This window comes from Phyllobates terribilis, unplaced genomic scaffold (assembly GCF_046119375.1).
Source record: "Phyllobates terribilis strain yellow unplaced genomic scaffold, ASM4611937v1 Scaffold_4__5_contigs__length_816908805, whole genome shotgun sequence".
In the NCBI taxonomy this organism is placed as follows: domain Eukaryota; kingdom Metazoa; phylum Chordata; class Amphibia; order Anura; family Dendrobatidae; genus Phyllobates; species Phyllobates terribilis.
Window position 1 is genome coordinate 673,376,507 of NW_027362764.1, and position 17,807 is coordinate 673,394,313.

A 17,807-nucleotide genomic window follows, 5' to 3' on the forward strand; every position below is an offset into this window, starting at 1 on the left:
CTTGCTCTTTCTGTCACATTACCGCGATGAAGGGTTTAGCCTGCAGGAGACCCTGCGCCGAGACATTTTTTAAGACACCTGATGCGGCGGGTGAATCACTGCTAAACAAACCACACCTGTAGGGACGGCACAGCCTTTGCATGGACCCTTCGGAGCCCGCCCCGTCACGGCCAGATTGCTGCCACCAAGCGATCCTGAGAAAGGCTGGCTGGGCGATGGATCGAGCAGCATCTACTGGCCATACCACCTTGGATACGCCCAATCTCGACTGATCTCGGAAGCAAAGCAGGGCTGGGCTCAGACAGTACTTGGATGGGAGACCTCCTGGGAACACCAGGTGCTGTAGACCATTTTGATGACGTTTTGCCCTACTGCCCAGCTCGGCTAGCATGGAACGGCGCCTTGCCGGACACCGACCTTAAGTAACTTAGATGATGGAAGCCCCAAGGCCTCTGAGCCAGTTGGCAGCTAAGTACGCTACCCCGCCGCCTTCACGCAGGCCTGACACTGAGCTCCTTGCCACGGCTAGGAGTTTTTATTGACTCCGCAGCTCGCCGTGTGGAAATGATGGCGTTAAAAGCACCCGGGGCCGTGAAGGTGCCAGGCTTTCAGCAGGTGCCCAGGGAAGGTTTTGGATGCCAGCCGCCTAGCGAGGGCCAGCAGAAGTAACATGTTTCTCTGCAAAGAAGCTTGTGTAACCAAGCCAGACGGCTGACAAAGAGCTAACCTCAGTGCAAGGAAGGCAAGGAAGGAATTGGGGAGGGGGGGGGTGATTCCTGCTAGGGCCCTGAAATCATAAAACAGGCAGTAGAGTCTGACGCATGGTGACGGAGAGGTTGTAGGGGTAGATAGGGGGTGTTGTCACGTGCGAGCACGTGTGCATGCTGGCTTGTATGTGAGAGTGCGCTTCCTAGGTGTGGCGCGCTGCAGACAGTCAAAGGGATTGTTCCCTTTCATTAAAAGTTAATCCCCGGCTGCAGGCTATTAGAAAGCAACTAACCGCGCTCTACTCACCCTACCCGGGTCTACCGGTGAGTCTCGCCTCTGCTCCCGGCCTGTGGCATTGGCCGTGAAGCTGACGTTCCGTCGACAGCGCTGCAGCCGATCACTGAGCTCAGCGGCTCTGAGTGGGGCGTTGTGTCTACAAGACCTTTTAAGGAAGCCAGCAAAAAAATTGAAGAGAAGGGAAAGCACAAAAGGACCTGGTCTTGCTGAACACTGGAAAGGCCATCCGGCAGCCAGACTTCAAAGTAGAAAAGCAGCAAGTGAGAGGCTTGTTCCTGCCTATGGCTACACCACCCTGAACACATGTGATCTCAGAAGCAAAGCAGGGTCAGGCCTGGTTAGTACTTGGATGGGAGACAGCCTGGGACTACCAGGTGCTGTAGGCTTTTGCTTTTTCTTTCCTTCCACCAGCAGGGGGCACTCTCTTCTGTGCCTTTTTTCTATTCCCTTTCACAAGTGCACACATTCATTCTCTTTTCTTTTTTTCATTTGCTTTCTCTCTTGCGCTATTTCATCTCTGCAAAATACCAGCATCCTTCTGATCACCGTGGGCCTCCAGCATTGTTGCTTCTTTACTTTAAATACTAGGCTCCTTTTCACCAGGACCAGCGTCTCCCGCGTGGCTGGAGGCAACCACCGGTAACCCCAAGCAGAAGACCTTTGCAGGCAACACGACCCTCCCCCCTGAAGACCAGCTCAAAGTCACTGGCAACCATCTCACCCTCTTCCTTCATTCACCGCTGGACGTCTCGCTCCGCCCCCAAGTTACGGGTCCAGCTTGCTCTTTCTGTCACATTACCGCGATGAAGGGTTTAGCCTGCAGGAGACCCTGCGCCGAGACATTTTTGAAGACACCTGATGCGGCGGGTGAATCACTGCTAAACAAACCACACCTGTAGGGACGGCACAGCCTTTGCATGGACCCTTTGGAGCCCGCCCCGTCACGGCCAGATTGCTTGCCACCAAGCGATCCTGAGAAAGGCTGGCCGGGCGATGGATTGAGCAGCGTCTACTGGCCATACCACCTTGGATACGCCTGATCTCGTCTGATCTCGGAAGCAAAGCAGGGCTGGGCTGAGACAGTACTTGGATGGGAGACCTCCTGGGAAGACTGGGTGCTGTAGACCATTTTGATGACGTTTTGCCCTACTGCACAGCTCGGCTAGCATGGAACGGCGCCTTGCCGGACACCGACCTTAAGTAACTTAGATGATGGAAGCCCCAAGGCCTCTGAGCCAGTTGGCAGCTAAGTACGCTACCCCGCCGCCTTCACGCAGGCCTGACACCGAACTCCTTGCCACGGCTAGGAGTGCTTATTGACTCCGCAGCTCGCCGTGTGGAAATGATGGCGTTAAAAGCACCCAGGGCCGTGAAGGGGCTAGGCTTTCAGCAGGTGCCCAGGGAAGGTTTTGGATGCCGGCCGCCTAGCGAGGGCCAGCAGAAGTAACATGTTTCTCTGCAAAGAAGCTTGTGTAACCAAGCCAGACGGCTGACAAAGAGCTAACCTCAGTGCAAGGAAGGTTATCCTTATCCTTTCTTGCTGACAACTTTATCTTCCAAAAGGTAGGGGAGAAAACAAGGGGATCTGCTACTTTAGATCTAATCCTTATAAACAATGAGGAAATGGTTGAGGAGGTAAAGGTGGGTGGGACCCTAGGAGGCAGCGATCATGCTATTATAGAATTTTGGATAACTAGAGGAGGAAGACATGTGAAGACTCAAACTTCAAGATTAGATTTTAGAAAGGCAGATTTTAAGAGACTCAGAAAGAGAATAGGAAGGATCCAATGGCTGGATGTCCTTAAGGACAAAAATGTCCAGGAAGGATGGGAAATTTTTAAAAATGAGATTCTCAAAGCACAATCGTTAACAATCCCGAAAAGTAGGAAGAATGGGAAGCATTTAAGGAAACCAGGATGGATGAACACAGAACTTAAACACATGCTAAAAAGAAAGAAAGAAATGTTTATTAAATGGAAAGAGGGAGGCATATCTAAAGAAGATTATAATGCAGTCTGCAGATCCTGAAGGGCACGTATCAGGTTAGCTAAAGCTGACAATAAATTAAGGCTTGCAAGAGATGTCAAAAGCAATAAAAAAGGATTTTGGGGGTATGTCAAAAGTAAAAGAAAAGTCAAAGATGCTATAGGATTTTTACAGGATGAAAATGGAGAAATGGTAAGAGAGGATGTTGAGAAGGCCGAACTTTTTAATTCCTATTTTGCATCTGTTTTCTCTCAGAAAGAAAATGTAACATCAACTGATCTTCACTGTCCTTTTAAAGGAATAGAGGAATCCAAGTTATCTGTAAACAGAAAGATTGTGAGGGAATATTTAGCTAACATAAATGAGTTCAAGTCTCCAGGTCCAGATGAATTACACCCCAGAGTACTGAAGGAGATCGTAGAAGAAATTTTAGAACCACTCTCCATAATCTTTGAAAATTCTTGGAGAACAGGAGAAGTCCCAGAAGACTGGAGAAGAACAAATGTTGTTCCTATCTTCAAAAAGGGGAAGAAGGTGGACCCAGGGAACTATAGGCCGGTGAGTCTGACTTCTATACCAGGAAAGATCTTTGAACAAATTATTAAACAACATGTATGTAAGTACATGGATAAGAATGAAGTGATTAACCAGAGTCAGCATGGGTTTGTAACTAACAAGTCATGTCAGACTAACTTAATTTCCTTCTATGACAGAATCACTGACTGGGTGGATCAGGGAAATGCTGTAGATATAGTATATCTTGACTTCAGCAAAGCATTTGGCAAAGTATCTCACACCATCCTTATTGAAAAAATGACCAAGTATGCAATGGACCAGGCAACTGTTAGGTGGATTCATAACTGGCTTAGTGATTGGACTCAAAGGGTGGTTGTAAATGGCTTCACATCCAGCTGGATGAATTTCTCAAGTGGGGTACCACAGGGCTCCGTCCAGGGACCTGTATTGTTCAACATCTTTATCAATGATTTAGATGAAGGAATTGAGGGTAAACTGATTAAATTTGCTGATGACACAAAGCTAGGAGGGATAGCTAATACTAGAGAAGAGAGAGAGAGGATTCAAAAAGACCTAAATAAACTGGAGCAGTGGGCAGCAACCAACAGAATGGTTTTTAACAGGGAAAAATGCAAAGTACTACATCTGGGCAATAAAAATGAAAAAAGCATATACAGAATGGGAGGAATAGAGCTAAGCAACAGTACATGTGAAAAAGACTTAGGTATACTAATAGATCATAGACTGAACATGAGTCAACAGTGTGATGCAGCAGCAAAAAAGGCAAATACAATTCTGGGATGTATTAACAGAAGCATACAGTCTAGATCACGTGAAGTCATTATCGGTCTTTACTCCTCTTTGGTCAGACCTCATCTGGAATACTGTGTACACTTTTGGGCACCACATTTTAAAAAAGACATAGACAAACTGGAGCAAGTTCAGAGAAGAGCGACCAGAATGGTGACTGGTCTGCAAACCATGTCCTATGAGGAACGGTTGCAGGATTTGGGAATGTTTAGCTTGCAAAAAAGAAGACTGAGAGGAGACTTAATAGCTGTCTACAAATATGTCAAGGGCTGTCACATTGTAGAAGGATCATCTTTATTCTCATTTGCACAAGGAAAGACTAGAAGCAATGGGATGAAACTAAATGGGAGGAGACACAGATTAGATATTAGAAAAAACTTTTTGACAGTTAGGGTGATTAATGAGTGGAACAGGCTGCCACGAGAGGTGGTGAGTTCCCCTTCAATGGACGTCTTCAAACAGAGGCTGGACAGACATCTGTCTGAGATGATCTAGTTAATCCTGCTTTGAGCAGGGGGTTGTACCAGATGACCCAGGAGGTCCCTTCCAACTCTACCATTCTATGATTCTATGAAGGCAAGGAAGGAATTGGGGAGGGGGGGGGTGATTCCTGCTAGGGCCCTGAAATCATAAAACAGGCAGGAGAGTCTGACGCATGGTGACGGAGAGGTTGTAGGGGCAGATAGGGGGTGTTGTCACGTGCGAGCACGTGTGCATGCTGGCTTGTGTGTGAGAGTGCGCTTCCTAGGTGTGGCGCGCTGCAGACAGTCAAAGGGATTGTTCCCTTTCATTAAAAGTTAATCCCCGGCTGCAGGCGATTAGAAAGCAACTAATCGCGCTCTACTCACCCTACCCGGGTCTACCGGTGAGTCTCGCCTCTGCTCCCGGCCTGTGGCATTGGCCGTGAAGCTGACGTTCCGTCGACAGCGCTGCAGCCGATCAGTGAGCTCAGCGGCTCTGAGTGGGGCGTTGTGTCTACAAGACCTTTTAAGGAAGCCAGCAAAAAAATTGAAGAGAAGGGAAAGCACAAAAGGACCTGGTCTTGCTGAACACTGGAAAGGTCATCCGGCAGCCAGACTTCAAAGTAGAAAAGCAGCAAGTGAGAGGCTTGTCTCTGCCTACGGCCACACCACCCTGAACATGCCTGATCTCATCTGAGCTTGGAAGCTAAGCAGGGTTGGGCCTGGTTAGTACTTGGATGGGAGACTGCCTGGGAATACCAGGTGCTGTAGGCTTTTGCTTTTTCTTTCCTTCCACCAGCAGGGGGTACTCTCTTCTATGCCTTTTTTCCATTCCCTTTCAGAAGTGCACACATTCATTCTCTTTTCTTTTTTTCATTTGCTTTCTCTCTAGCGCTATTTCATCTCTGCAAAATACCAGCATCCTTCTGATCACCGTGGGCCTCCAGCATTGTTGCTTCTTTACTTTTAATACTAGGCTTCTTTTCACCAGGACCAGCGTCTCCCGCGTGGCTGGAGGCAACCACCGGTAACCCCAAGCAGAAGACCTTTGCAGGCAACACGACCCTCCCCCCTGAAGAGCAGCTCAAAGTCACTGGCAACCATCTCACCCTCTTCCTTCATTCACCCCTGGACGTCTCGCTCCGCCCCCAAGTTACGGGTCCAGCTTGCTCTTTCTGTCACATTACCGCGATGAAGGGTTTAGCCTGCAGGAGACCCTGCGCCGAGCCATTTTTGAAGACACCTGATGCGGCGGGTGAATCACTGCTAAACAAACCACACCTGTAGGGACGGCACAGCCTTTGCATGGACCCTTCGGAGCCCGACCCGTCACGGCCAGATTGCTCGCCACTAGAGATGAGCGTTGTTCTACTCGAACTGTTCGCCAATCTCAAATTCGAGCTGTTTTGGGCGGTGTTCGAGCCGGTCGGCGAACACGAACAATTTGAGAAAAATTCGGCTGTTCGAGGTTATGTTCGATAACTGTTCGTGCACCAAAATCATAACTGGATTTTTTCTCAGTAATGATGAAAATTAATGTTAATACGCAGTTTGAGTGTACAGCGGGGCGGGGGGAGGGGCAGGGGATGGATCTCTGCAGGAACAATGAAGATCTCCATTTTTTTTTCTCTTTCCCGCATTTGCAGTGGGGAGGTGCAATCTGTCAGCCTATCAGCAGCGCACACACGGAGCGAAGTGCTTTTTTTCACACAAGCAAGGGCATGTGTGATTGGCAGTGTATGTCACATGTCCTTGCCCTATAAGACCAAGCCATTTTCCCCGTCGCCACCATTTTCTCACTGCTGCAGCTGCGTTTTAGACGGCACCGCTGTTGCTGTGTGCGCTATACCTTGTTAATTTCAAGCCAATTTTCGCACAAATATACAGATAGCTTGGGAGTAGGGAATAGTTGTGATTGCAGTCCTTTTAAGGACTAGGTTACAGCATTTCCTACGACTTTTATCAAGCAGGTCTGTGCTCTTAAATAGATAGATTGTGGGAGTAAAGACTAATTGTAATTGGAGTCCTTTTCAGGACTAGGTTACATCAGTTCCTATCAGTTTTTGCCAGGCAGGTCTGTGCCAGTGCTGTGCAAGTTTTTTTCACAGCATTTGGCTGAATCTAGCAAAGCTAATACTTTTTGGCCTATTGCAGAGTGTGTTAGTCAGTGGAGTAGCCTATCTGTGTTGCAAGATATACCACCTGTGTATAGAATACCAACTTTTTTACTGCACCTAGTGAAGTAAAATCTTTTGGGCATAGCATCATTCTATTAGTCCATCTATACTGACCTCCATCAGGTTGCAAACTGAATATAATTTTTTTCTGCATCTAGCTCTGAAAAAATATTTGGGCTTCTAGCAGTGTGTGGGGCTTGGTCTATTAGTCAATCTATACTGACCTCCATCAGGTTGCAAATTAAAAATAATTTTTTTCTTCATTTATCTCTGAAAAAATATTTGGGCTTCTAGCAGCGTGTGGGACTTGTTCTATTAGTCCATCTATACTGACCTCCATCAGGTTGCAAATTAAAAATAATTTTTTTCTGCATCTAGTTCTGAAAAAATATTTGGGCTTCTAGCAGTGTGTGGGACTTGGTCTATTAGTCCATCTATACTGACCTCCATCAGGTTGCAAATTAAAAATAATTTTTTTCTTCATTTAGCTCTGAAAAAATATTTGGGCTTCTAGCAGTGTGTGGAACTTGTTCTATTAGTCCTTCTATACTGACCTCCAGCAGGTTGCAAATTGAATATAATTTTTTTCTGCATCTAGCTCTGAAAAAATATTTGGGCTTCTAGCGGTGTGTGGGACTTGGTCTATTAGTCCATCTATACTGACCTCCATCAGGTTGCAAATTAAAAATAATTTTTTTCTGCATCTAGCTCTGAAAAAATATTTGGGCTTCTAGCAGTGTGTGGGACTTGGTCTATTAGTCCATCTATACTGACCTCCATCAGGTTGCAAATTGAATAAAAAAATTTTCTGCATCTAGCTCTGAAAAAATATTTGGGCTTCTAGCGGTGTGTGGGACTTGGTCTATTAGTCCATCTATACTGACCTCCATCAGGTTGCAAATTAAAAATAATTTTTTTCTGCATCTAACCCAGCCAATAGTTTTGGCCTAATACCACAGTTTGGCCACTCAGCTCTGCTCGGTTACCATCCATTGTTTTTTTGTGCAAACAACTCCAGAGTTGTGAATTAGTTAACCACCAAAATGAGTGGAAAAAGGCCTGCTGCTGGTGGAAAGGGGAATAGGCGTGTTGGGAAGGGGAAAAAAGGTTGTGTCCGTGGGGTAGGTGCAGAAGAAAGACCATCTTCCAGCCAAACTAAAATGTCTACTTCTTTTAGCGGACAATGTGATAAGATCCCTTTCTTACGGCCACGCCAATCGCTACAAATTCCAGATGAGGCACAAAAACAGCAGGTGCTTCAACGGATATCAAGTGCTCCTTTAAGTGGGCTCTCCTCCACATCAACTTCAACATCACAAATACTCCAGTCCTCAAAGGTGTCACCCAAATCGCACTTGCTTCCTCACAGCTCCCAAATCTCCAGCTGCCCGTCTGAGTATGAGGTAGAACAGATGGTTGAGTCTGCAGAGCTGTTTACTCATACTATAGCCTGGGAATCAGAGGTCGACTCCAGCGCTTCTGTGAATCCAGACGAGGAAATGATCTGCACTGATGCCCAGAATCTTTATGAGTCGGATGCAGGACCAGACGCAGAAGGTTCTGACCATAATATAGACCCTCATTCCCAAACTGTAACTCCTGTTGGTGGAGACAATGAGGAAGACGATGATAAGACTCAAATACCTGATTGGAGCGACAACTTTAGTTTTTTGTCAGGGCAGGAACAGGTTGGCTCTGAGGACGACGGGTGTGATAACGCACAGGGTGATGATGATGAGGTCGGAGATCCCACTTACTGTCAACCCACAGTCAGCCAAGAGATGAGGTCAGCAGAGGAGGTGGAGGAAGATGCTAGTGACGACGAGTCAGGTTGCGCCTTCCTGGACAGAGACGTAGTACTGGAAGCACGTCAACAACTGCATCCTCAAACACAACTCTGCCTCTCACCACAAGTCGTGGTGGCTCTTCAGGTCGCATGGGTGCTAAGCCTTGCATAGCCTGGGCATTTTTTCAGATCGATAAAGATGACCCAACTTGTGTTATCTGTAACATTTGTCAGCAAAAGCTAAGTAGAGGCCAAAAAATACATAGTTTGAGTACTTCATGCATGAACCGGCACATGGACATGAAGCATAAGTTGCAGTGGGAAGCTCAGTGTGCTACAAAGCGGTCTAGCCGGCCGGGCCAACCACCGTCTGCCATATCTTGTGCATCCGCGGCCTCTTCATCCTCTGTGACTGGGGGGACAGCAGTCACACCTGTTTTGGGGCGCAGACCTGCCACCTCTTTACCCGCAACAGCCAGCGTGATTGGCAGGTCATCATTTTCTTTGGAGGTGGTAACACCAGCTGGTCTTGAGCGCTGTCCGACATCGATAGCACCACCTTTGGATCAAGGCAACCTAACATGTCCGCCTGCATCTTCCTCACAGACCGGCAGTTTGCCGGGGACACCCTTATCAACCCCGTCTAAGCACAATAGCCAGCCCTCGGTCCCTCAGATGTGGACAAGTAAAAGACCATTTCCTCCTAGCCATGAGAAAGCTAAGAGGTTGAATTTCACCATCTGCAAGCTCTTGGCTATAGAAATGCTGCCTTTCCGCCTGGTGGACACAGAGGATTTTCGAGACCTTATGTCCGTCGCAGTGCCCCAGTACCAGATGCCCAGTCGGCACTACTTCTCAAAGAAAGGTGTGCCTGCGCTCCACCAGCATGTCGCACACATCACCGCTTCTTTGAGAAACTCTGTGTGTGACAGGGTGCATTTCACCACAGACACTTGGACGAGTAGGCATGGACAGGGGCGTTACATGTCGCTGACTGGGCACTGGGTAACTATGGTGACAGGAGGACAAGGGGCTGCTGGCCAAGTCTTGCCGTCCCCACGAGTTGTGCGTCAATCCTCTTTATGTCAAAGTTCCTCCGCTGCTTCTGCCTCCTCAACCTCCTCTCGGTCTTCCACCTGCACCCAAAGCCTGTCTGGTCATGCCACAAGCTTTCTAACTGCGCAGAAGGGATCCTGCACACCTCCTTACTATGCTGGCAGTAGGGCTCAACGTCATCAGGCGGTTTTTACATTGAAATGTCTGGGAAATGTGAGTCACACAGCTGAGGAGTTGTGGTCAGCTCTGGAGAACCAATTTCATGAATGGTTGTCTCCACTGGACCTGAAACCAGGGAAGGCCGTGTGCGACAATGCTGCAAACCTGGGTGCGGCCCTTCGCCGGGGCAATGTCACACACGTGCCTTGTATGGCTCACGTGTTGAACCTGGTTGTCCAGCAATTTTTAGCCCACTATCCCAGACTAGATGGCCTTCTGCAGAGGGCACGGTCGCTGTGTGCTCACTTCCGCCGTTCGCATCCCGCAGCTCAGCGACTTACATCTCTACAGAAGTCGTTGGGCCTGCCACTTCACCGGCTAAAATGCGATGTGCCTACCCGGTGGAATTCAACTCTGCACATGTTGCAGCGACTGTGGCAGCACCGACAAGCCCTGGTGCAATACGTTCTGACGTATAGCCTGTGCCAACGAGATTCAGAGGTGGGGCAAATCACGCTGGAGGAGTGGTCTCAGATCAGGGACCTATGCACCCTTCTGCACAGTTTTGAAATGGCGACGAAGATGTTTAGTGCTGACGATGCCATTATCAGCATGACTATTCCGGTGATTTACATGCTGGAGCACATGTTAAACAGAATTCGGAGTCAGGTGGTGGCACAAGAGGAGGTGGAGGAAGTAGAGGAGGAGGAGTTGTATGTGGAAGGGCTAACATCTGCAAGGTCCAGACGGTCGGCAGCACCAATGCGGCAGGCATGTGAGGGTGGGGGAGATGATTTTACCAGGGCGCATGGTAGCAGCCAAACTAGTGAGGAAGGTGCAGGAGCCCAGGAAGAAGTGGAGGACGAACTGATGGAAGACTCATCAGATGAGGGAGACCTTGATCACATTTCTGTTGTGCGAGGTTGGGGGGAGAGGACAGAGGAAGGAAGCATGATTGTTACCTCGCCACCAACACAACAGGGACTTGGTGCTCCTGGATGCGCAACACACATGAGTGCCTTCTTGCTGCACTACCTGCAACATGACCCTCGAATTGTGAGAATTAGAAATAATCCTGACTACTGGGTTGCCACACTGTTAGATCCCCGGTACAAAAGTTAATTTGCAGAAATTATTCCTGCCATAGAAAGGGATGCACGCATGCAGGAGTATCAGCAGAGACTGTTGCAGAATCTTACATGTGCTTTTCCACAAAATACCAGTGGTGCACGTAGTGAATCTCACAGTTCCAACTTGCCAACCGTGGGACCGTCAAGTGTTCAGCACTCAAACCGTAACAGAACCACAGTATCTGCTGGTAACATCAATTTTGCGGAATCATTTCACCACTTTTTTAGCCCATCCTTTGCAAGGCCACAGGAGACAAGAAGTCTGACACATAGTCAACGCCTAGAGACGATGGTACAGGAGTATCTCCAAGTAAACATTGAAGCCACGACTGTGTCACTGGACCCTTGCTCTTTTTGGGCTTCCAATCTGGATAAATGGCCGGAGCTAGCCACTTACGCCTTGGAGATCTTGTCATGCCCCGCAGCCAGCGTTCTGTCTGAACGTGTGTTCAGCGCTGCTGGTGGTGTGCTGACAGATAAGCGCACGCGGCTCTCCACTGATAATGTAGACAGACTCACGTTCATAAAGATGAACAAATCATGGATCTGAAACGACTTTTCTACCCCTGTGTCATCCTGGGGAGAGTAAAAGCTTGATGATTGGTTAAAATCACCCTACCAACCGTTTTAAGCTTTCAAATTACTAATCATGTTTATCTGTATCTTGACTGGAAAATAATTTGGGCTTTGTAGCAGTGTGCAGCACTGATCCTATTAGGCCATCTATAATAAGCTTCACCAGATTTAAAATTAAAAATAATTTTTAGCTGCATCTAGACGGGAAATAATTTTGGGGCTCCGAGATGCGCAAGACACATAAGTGCCTTCTTGCTGCACTACCTGCAGCATGACCCTCATATTGTCAGAATTCGAAGTAATCATGACTACTGGGTTGCCACACTCTTAGATCCCCCAAACTTTTCGATCAACCTTTTCATTTTAATAAAGACCAAAAAAATGGTCATTTTTGAAATTATAAACATTAGCAGGTTGTTAGAAACTGAAATCAAACAGTTTTCAACTCAAAACTTTATTCTAGGTGATGTTACATTTTCACATAGGACCCCTTGTTCGAAAGGAGCTTCTGAACTCTCTCGTCCATTGAATTTGTCAGGTTTTGGATGGTTTCTGCTTCAATTGTTTTGCATGAGGACAGAATACCCTCCCAGAGCTGTTGCTTAGATGTGAACTGCCTCCCGCCATCATAGACACTCCTTTTAATGATGCTCCAAAGGTTCTGAATGGGGTAGAGGTCAGGGGAGCATGGGGGTCACACCATAAGTTTGTCCCCTTTTATGCCCATATCAGCCAGAGATGCAGATGTTTTATGTGCAGCATGAGATGGTGCATTATCATGCAGAAAAATGATCTTGCTGTGAAATACACGGTTCTTCTTCTTGAACCATGGCAGGAAGTGCTGTTTGAGAAACTCCACATACATTATGGAGTTCATCTTTAGCGCCTTCAGGGATCCTAAAGGGGCCGACAATCTCTTTCCCCATGATTCCAGCCCAAAACATTACTCCACCTCCTCCTTGTTGGCGCTGTAGCCGTGTTTGCGTGGGGTGTCCATCAACCAGCCATCCTCCACTCCATTCATCTGGACCATCGAGCGCTGCACGGCACTCATCCGTGAACAAAACAGTTTTGAAATCAGTCTTCATGTAATGTTTGGCCCACTGGAGCCGTTTCTGCTTGTGTGAAGTGGATAGAGGAGGTCGACAGGATGGCGTATGCACAGCTGCAAACCTCTGAAGGACCCTGCATCTTGTTGTTCGGGGGACGTTGGAGGCACAAGCAGCTTCAAAAACTTGTCTGCTGCTATGACAAGGCTTTTTTGCCGCTGCTCTTTCAACCTGACGTAATTGCCTGTAGGAAAGAGTCCTCAATTTGCCCTTATCAGCACGCACACGTGTGTACTGTGAATCAGCTACATACTTCTTGATTGCCAAGACACTTCATCCTGATCATCGCACAATGTTGATTGTAGTCATGCCTTGACCTAAACACTCCACAATTTGTTGCTTCTCAGCAGCCGACACATCCTTTTTCTTTCCCATTTTGGCAGAAAATGTAGGCTGCTTAATAATGTGAGAGAGCCTTCTTAAGTAGTCTTGCCTTTCATTGGACACACCTGCCAAACTAATTAGCACAGGTGTCTGCAATTGCTTACAGTGATATAAAGAGCCCTGACACACATCACCATCAATGAGTTTAACTGACAAACAAACAAATTCTTCCCTTATCACTCCTAAACACTTTTTGCATAATAATTTGGAACGCGGTGTACATGTGCTTTTCCACAAAACACCAGTGGTTCACGTAGTGAATCTTACAGTTCTAACTTGCCAACCGTGGTCTGTATGGAATTGTTCAATAAAGGGCCCAAAATTAAGATAACATAGATGGGAGAGGTCTCTATGAATAGGAATTCCTAAGTATTTGATACCCTGTGAGGGCCAGGCAAAGGGAAAGTTGGACTGGATGGAATCCTATATGGATTTAGGGAGGGAGACATCGAGGGCCTCAGACTTCGCTGCATTGATTTTAAAATTTTACCATGTAACAAAGTGATCTATTTCAGCCATAACAGCAGGGATGGATATATGTGATTGAGTGATATATACTAGGACATCATCAGCAAATAGAGAGCACTTGTACTCGGTGCCTCCCACCTCAATCCACCTAATATTGGGGTTATGGCGAATTGATGAGAGCAGGTGCTCCGTCACTAGGATGTATAAGAGAGGGGACAGAGGACATCCCTGCCTTGTCCCATTGGTGATTGTGAAAGGTGATGAAAATGTTCTGACGCACCCCCTGGGCCTTGGGACACCCGGAGCCGGACCCTTTTTGGTGGATGCTGGTGGTTGTAGTCTTCGTGGCGGCGATCCGGTTCCGTGGCTCAGGGCGGTCAAACCAGTGGCGGAACTATTTATGTGGTTTTGATGTTTAAATGTCCGACTACGCCACCCGTGGATTGCGGTCAGAGTGAACCGCCGCTACAGGGCAGACCGCTAAGGCTGGTGTTGTGGGTGCAGCAGAGCGTAGCATAACTCCCCATGGGAGGAGTATAGCCTCAGGGCAGTGTATGCGGAGGATGGGGGTGATGGTGCAGGGCAGCAGCAGTAACGACACGGAGTCAGTGATGCAGTTCAGGGCCTTTACTCACAGTTCTTATTATCCAGAACACGTCTGCAGGTAACGGCTGCCCACGTCGTACTGTGCTCACCAGGTGAGGGGCTCAGACAACTCCCAGATAACTTTGGAGCGCTTCACAGGACCCCCTTTGTGTGTCCTTTGTCTGGCCTTTCTTACCAACACTTCTGTCCGGCTGCCTCGGGCCTCCTCTTGGTAAACTTGGCGCCAGTTTCCCTGACCCTATGTGGTGCCTTCCTAGCGGGTGGAGCAAGGGGCTGCGCCACATAAAATGTCAGAGCCTCCGGTTTCTAGCTGACGGTCGTTTCCTGCCTCCACTAGTTCGGGGACCGGTCTCCCCCTTTGGCCTGACCCCTCCACGCAGGTGGATTCGGGCGTGCGGTGGCGACTCGCCCGTCCGCACCCCTGGGATCCCTTCATTCCTCGTTCCTGGAGCCTTCTCCGCTCCTCTTCCTTCCTTCTCCCTCTTGCAGGCCTGGGCCTCTGTTACTAGGCCCGCCTCCGGAGCAGAGCTCATGCAGAGCCCCTGCTCCCTGCCACTTCTGCTCAGACTTCTCTGCACTGAACTAAGATGGTGCCCACCTTTTATACTCCCTTCTCAATGCACCCAGGAACTGCTTCCTCCCTGCTCCTGCACTGCAGGGTTCCCCTTCCTCAGTGTTCCCTCCCCCCACTCCAGCCAGGGACAGGGACTGTCGTGCCCATCTCAGGGGCATATTGGTCGCCCTGCCCCACGGCAATGTGGTGTAATGCATGCAGGTGTCGGGTCCTGATCCACACTCCATCCTTATCTGAGAGTGAGATATCACACCTCTGGGTGAGGTGCAATACGTCTGTAGCAACCGAGCCCTCGGTGCTACAGTTCCATTTATCTTCAGCCTAGGTGACGTATTGTGATACAGGGCCGTGATTTTGGCTATAAAAGGGTCCCCTAGACCCCTACCCCAAGCTTTTTAAGAGAATCATATATGGCGTGCCAGGAGACTCTATGGAATGCTTTCTCATCATCCAACGAGAGTATCTACTTACAAATTTTTAACTGCATCTAGCCCAGGAAATACTTTGTGCCTAGTAGCAGTGTCTGCTAGTCAGCGGATTATCCCGGCTGTTAAGCAAGCTACACCACCTGTAGTTTGGACACTTAATTTTTTCAAAGGAAATGCTTCGGGACCACGGGATACTCAGTGAAGAGCATCAGGAGGCACCCCAAGGCATAGGGGCTGGGACTGGCACTAGGATGCCTTGCGGTGGACAGCCGAGCTCGATCCTTATAAAAGCTTTTTAACTGCAGCAGGTTTAGTGGACGCTACTGGAGCTGGAATTACGCGGCTGCTGGCATGAGACTTGCCCTCCAATAGATCCTTGTAAATGGATTTAAAGTGTATTCATTCAAATTAGAGGGACAATTTAAATTAAAAAGCTTAGAGCTGCCTCCACCACAGGGGGGCTCTCTCGACCCACCAGCGGACAGGCACCAGTATTGGGAGAGGGGGGCTGGCCGTCAGGGTTCACCGCGGCTCTGGCACAAACCCGGCGACACGGAGGTGGCACGGGCAGGAGCGGACTGGCCGTGTCGGCTTCTCACTTTTTGGATTTTAGAAGGGCATGATATGCCTATATCTGTGTCTCCCCCTCCTTTTACTCCTCCACATCTTTTCTTTTCGCATGACTATATGTACTTGTCACTTTTCCATGTGCTAGTTGTGTCTTCTGAGCAGTTTGTCAGCTTTTGGACACCTTTGAAGGTGTTTTCTATGTGTTTCTATGTGTTTTTGTTTGCCTGCCATTGGTTTTAACGGTGTTCGAAGGTGTTCGACGAACAGTTCGACGAACAGTTCGGCGAACACACGGGTGTTCGACGAACCGAACCGAACTCGAACACTACGGGGGTGGCTCAACACTACTCGCCACCAAGCGATCCTGAGAAAGGCTGGCCGGGCGATGGATCGAGCAGCGTATACTGGCCATACCACCTTGGATACGCCTGATCTTGTCTGATCTTGGAAGCAAAGCAGGGCTGGGCTCAGACAGAACTTGGATGGGAGACCTCCTGGGAAGACCAGGTGCTGTAGACCATTTTGATGATGTTTTGCCCTACTGCACAGCTCGGCTAGCATGGAACGGCGCCTTGCCGGACACCGACCTTAAGTAACTTAGATTATGGAAGCCCCAAGGCCTCTGAGCCAGTTGGCAGCTAAGTACGCTACCCCGCCGCCTTCACGCAGGCCTGACACCGAGCTCCTTGCCACGGCTAGGAGTGCTTATTGACTCCGCAGCTCGCTATGCGGAAATGATGGCGTTAAAAGCACCCGAGGCCGTGAAGGGGCCAGGCTTTCAGCAGGTGCCCAGGGAAGGTTTTGGATGCCGGCCGCCTAGCGAGGGCCAGCAGAAGTAACATGTTTCTCTGCAAAGAAGCTTGTGTAACCAAGTCAGACGGCTGACAAAGAGCTAACCTCAGTGCAAGGAAGGCAATGAAGGAATTGGGGAGGGGGGGGTGATTCCTGCTAGGGCCCTGAAATCATAAAACAGGCAGGAGAGTCTGATGCATGGTTACGGAGAGGTTGTAGGGGCAGATAGGGGGTGTTGTCACGTGCGAGCACGTGTGCATGCTGGCTTGTGTGTGAGAGTGCGCTTCCTAGGTGTGGCGCGCTGCAGACAGTCAAAGGGATTGTTACCTTTCATTAAAAGTTAATCCCCGGCTGCAGGCTACTAGAAAGCAACTAACCGCGCTCTACTCACCCTACCCGGGTCTACCGGTGAGTCTCGCCTCTGCTCCCGGCCTGTGGCATTGGCCGTGAAGCTGACGTTCCGTCGACAGCGCTGCAGCCGATCAGTGAGCTCAGTGGCTCTGAGTGGGTCGTTCTGTCTACAAGACCTTTTAAGGAAACCAGCAAAAAAATTGAAGAGAAGGGAAAGCACAAAAGGACCTGGTCTTGCTGAGCACTGGAAAGGGCAGCCGGCAGCCACAAGTTAAAGTAGAAATGCAGCAAGTGAGAAGCTTGTCTCTGTCTACAGCCACACCACCCTGAACACGCCCGATCTCATCTGATCTTGGAAGCTAAGCAAGGTCATGCCTGGTTAGTACTTGGATGGGAGACTGTAAAATAATACTCTTCCTTTATTATTTTTTTTCTAATAAGGACTTCTCAAAGTATCAATATCATGATATTCTTATAAAAAAATGTATCTATTTATTCTTGGATTGTCCATTAAAAAGAATCAGATTGCAGCAGGTACATACAATAATTAGTTATAAAGTAATTGTCCATTTGTCCATAATTAGCTTAATTGTTGAGATTCACCCATCTTTCCTTGGATCCTGGCTGGTAAATCATGTCTTTGTCCAGCATGTGTCCAGGCCTACATGTTATCTGCTTCGCAGCATGAAGATTCTGTGTCTTGTGGGGTGGGCAGAGCAAGAGAGCCCCCCCTTTCTGTACCATGGGCTTTTATAGCCAGTCGTATGGACACCTGTTCTACATATGGTAGTGAACCAAAAATACACACACAAATAGCGCATGTCAACTAGACACGATGGCTGAGGCATAGAACTCAGAAAAAT

General features: G+C 48.5%; 2 non-coding genes and 2 pseudogenes across 2 annotated transcripts; all 4 read left to right on the forward strand.

Moving 5' to 3' along the window:
• Positions 1-229: 229 nt before the first annotated feature.
• LOC141269177 (5S ribosomal RNA) lies at positions 230-349 on the forward strand (annotated as a pseudogene).
• Positions 350-2,012: 1,663 nt separating this feature from the next.
• On the forward strand, positions 2,013-2,132 carry LOC141267011 (5S ribosomal RNA). Its single transcript, XR_012321030.1, has one exon. It is a non-coding gene; the product is annotated as a 5S ribosomal RNA (ribosomal RNA).
• A 3,301-nt stretch (positions 2,133-5,433) lies between these two features.
• LOC141266497 (5S ribosomal RNA) lies at positions 5,434-5,552 on the forward strand. Its single transcript, XR_012320533.1, has one exon. It is a non-coding gene; the product is annotated as a 5S ribosomal RNA (ribosomal RNA).
• Positions 5,553-16,200: 10,648 nt separating this feature from the next.
• LOC141270146 (5S ribosomal RNA) lies at positions 16,201-16,320 on the forward strand (annotated as a pseudogene).
• The last annotated feature ends 1,487 nt before the right edge of the window (positions 16,321-17,807 follow it).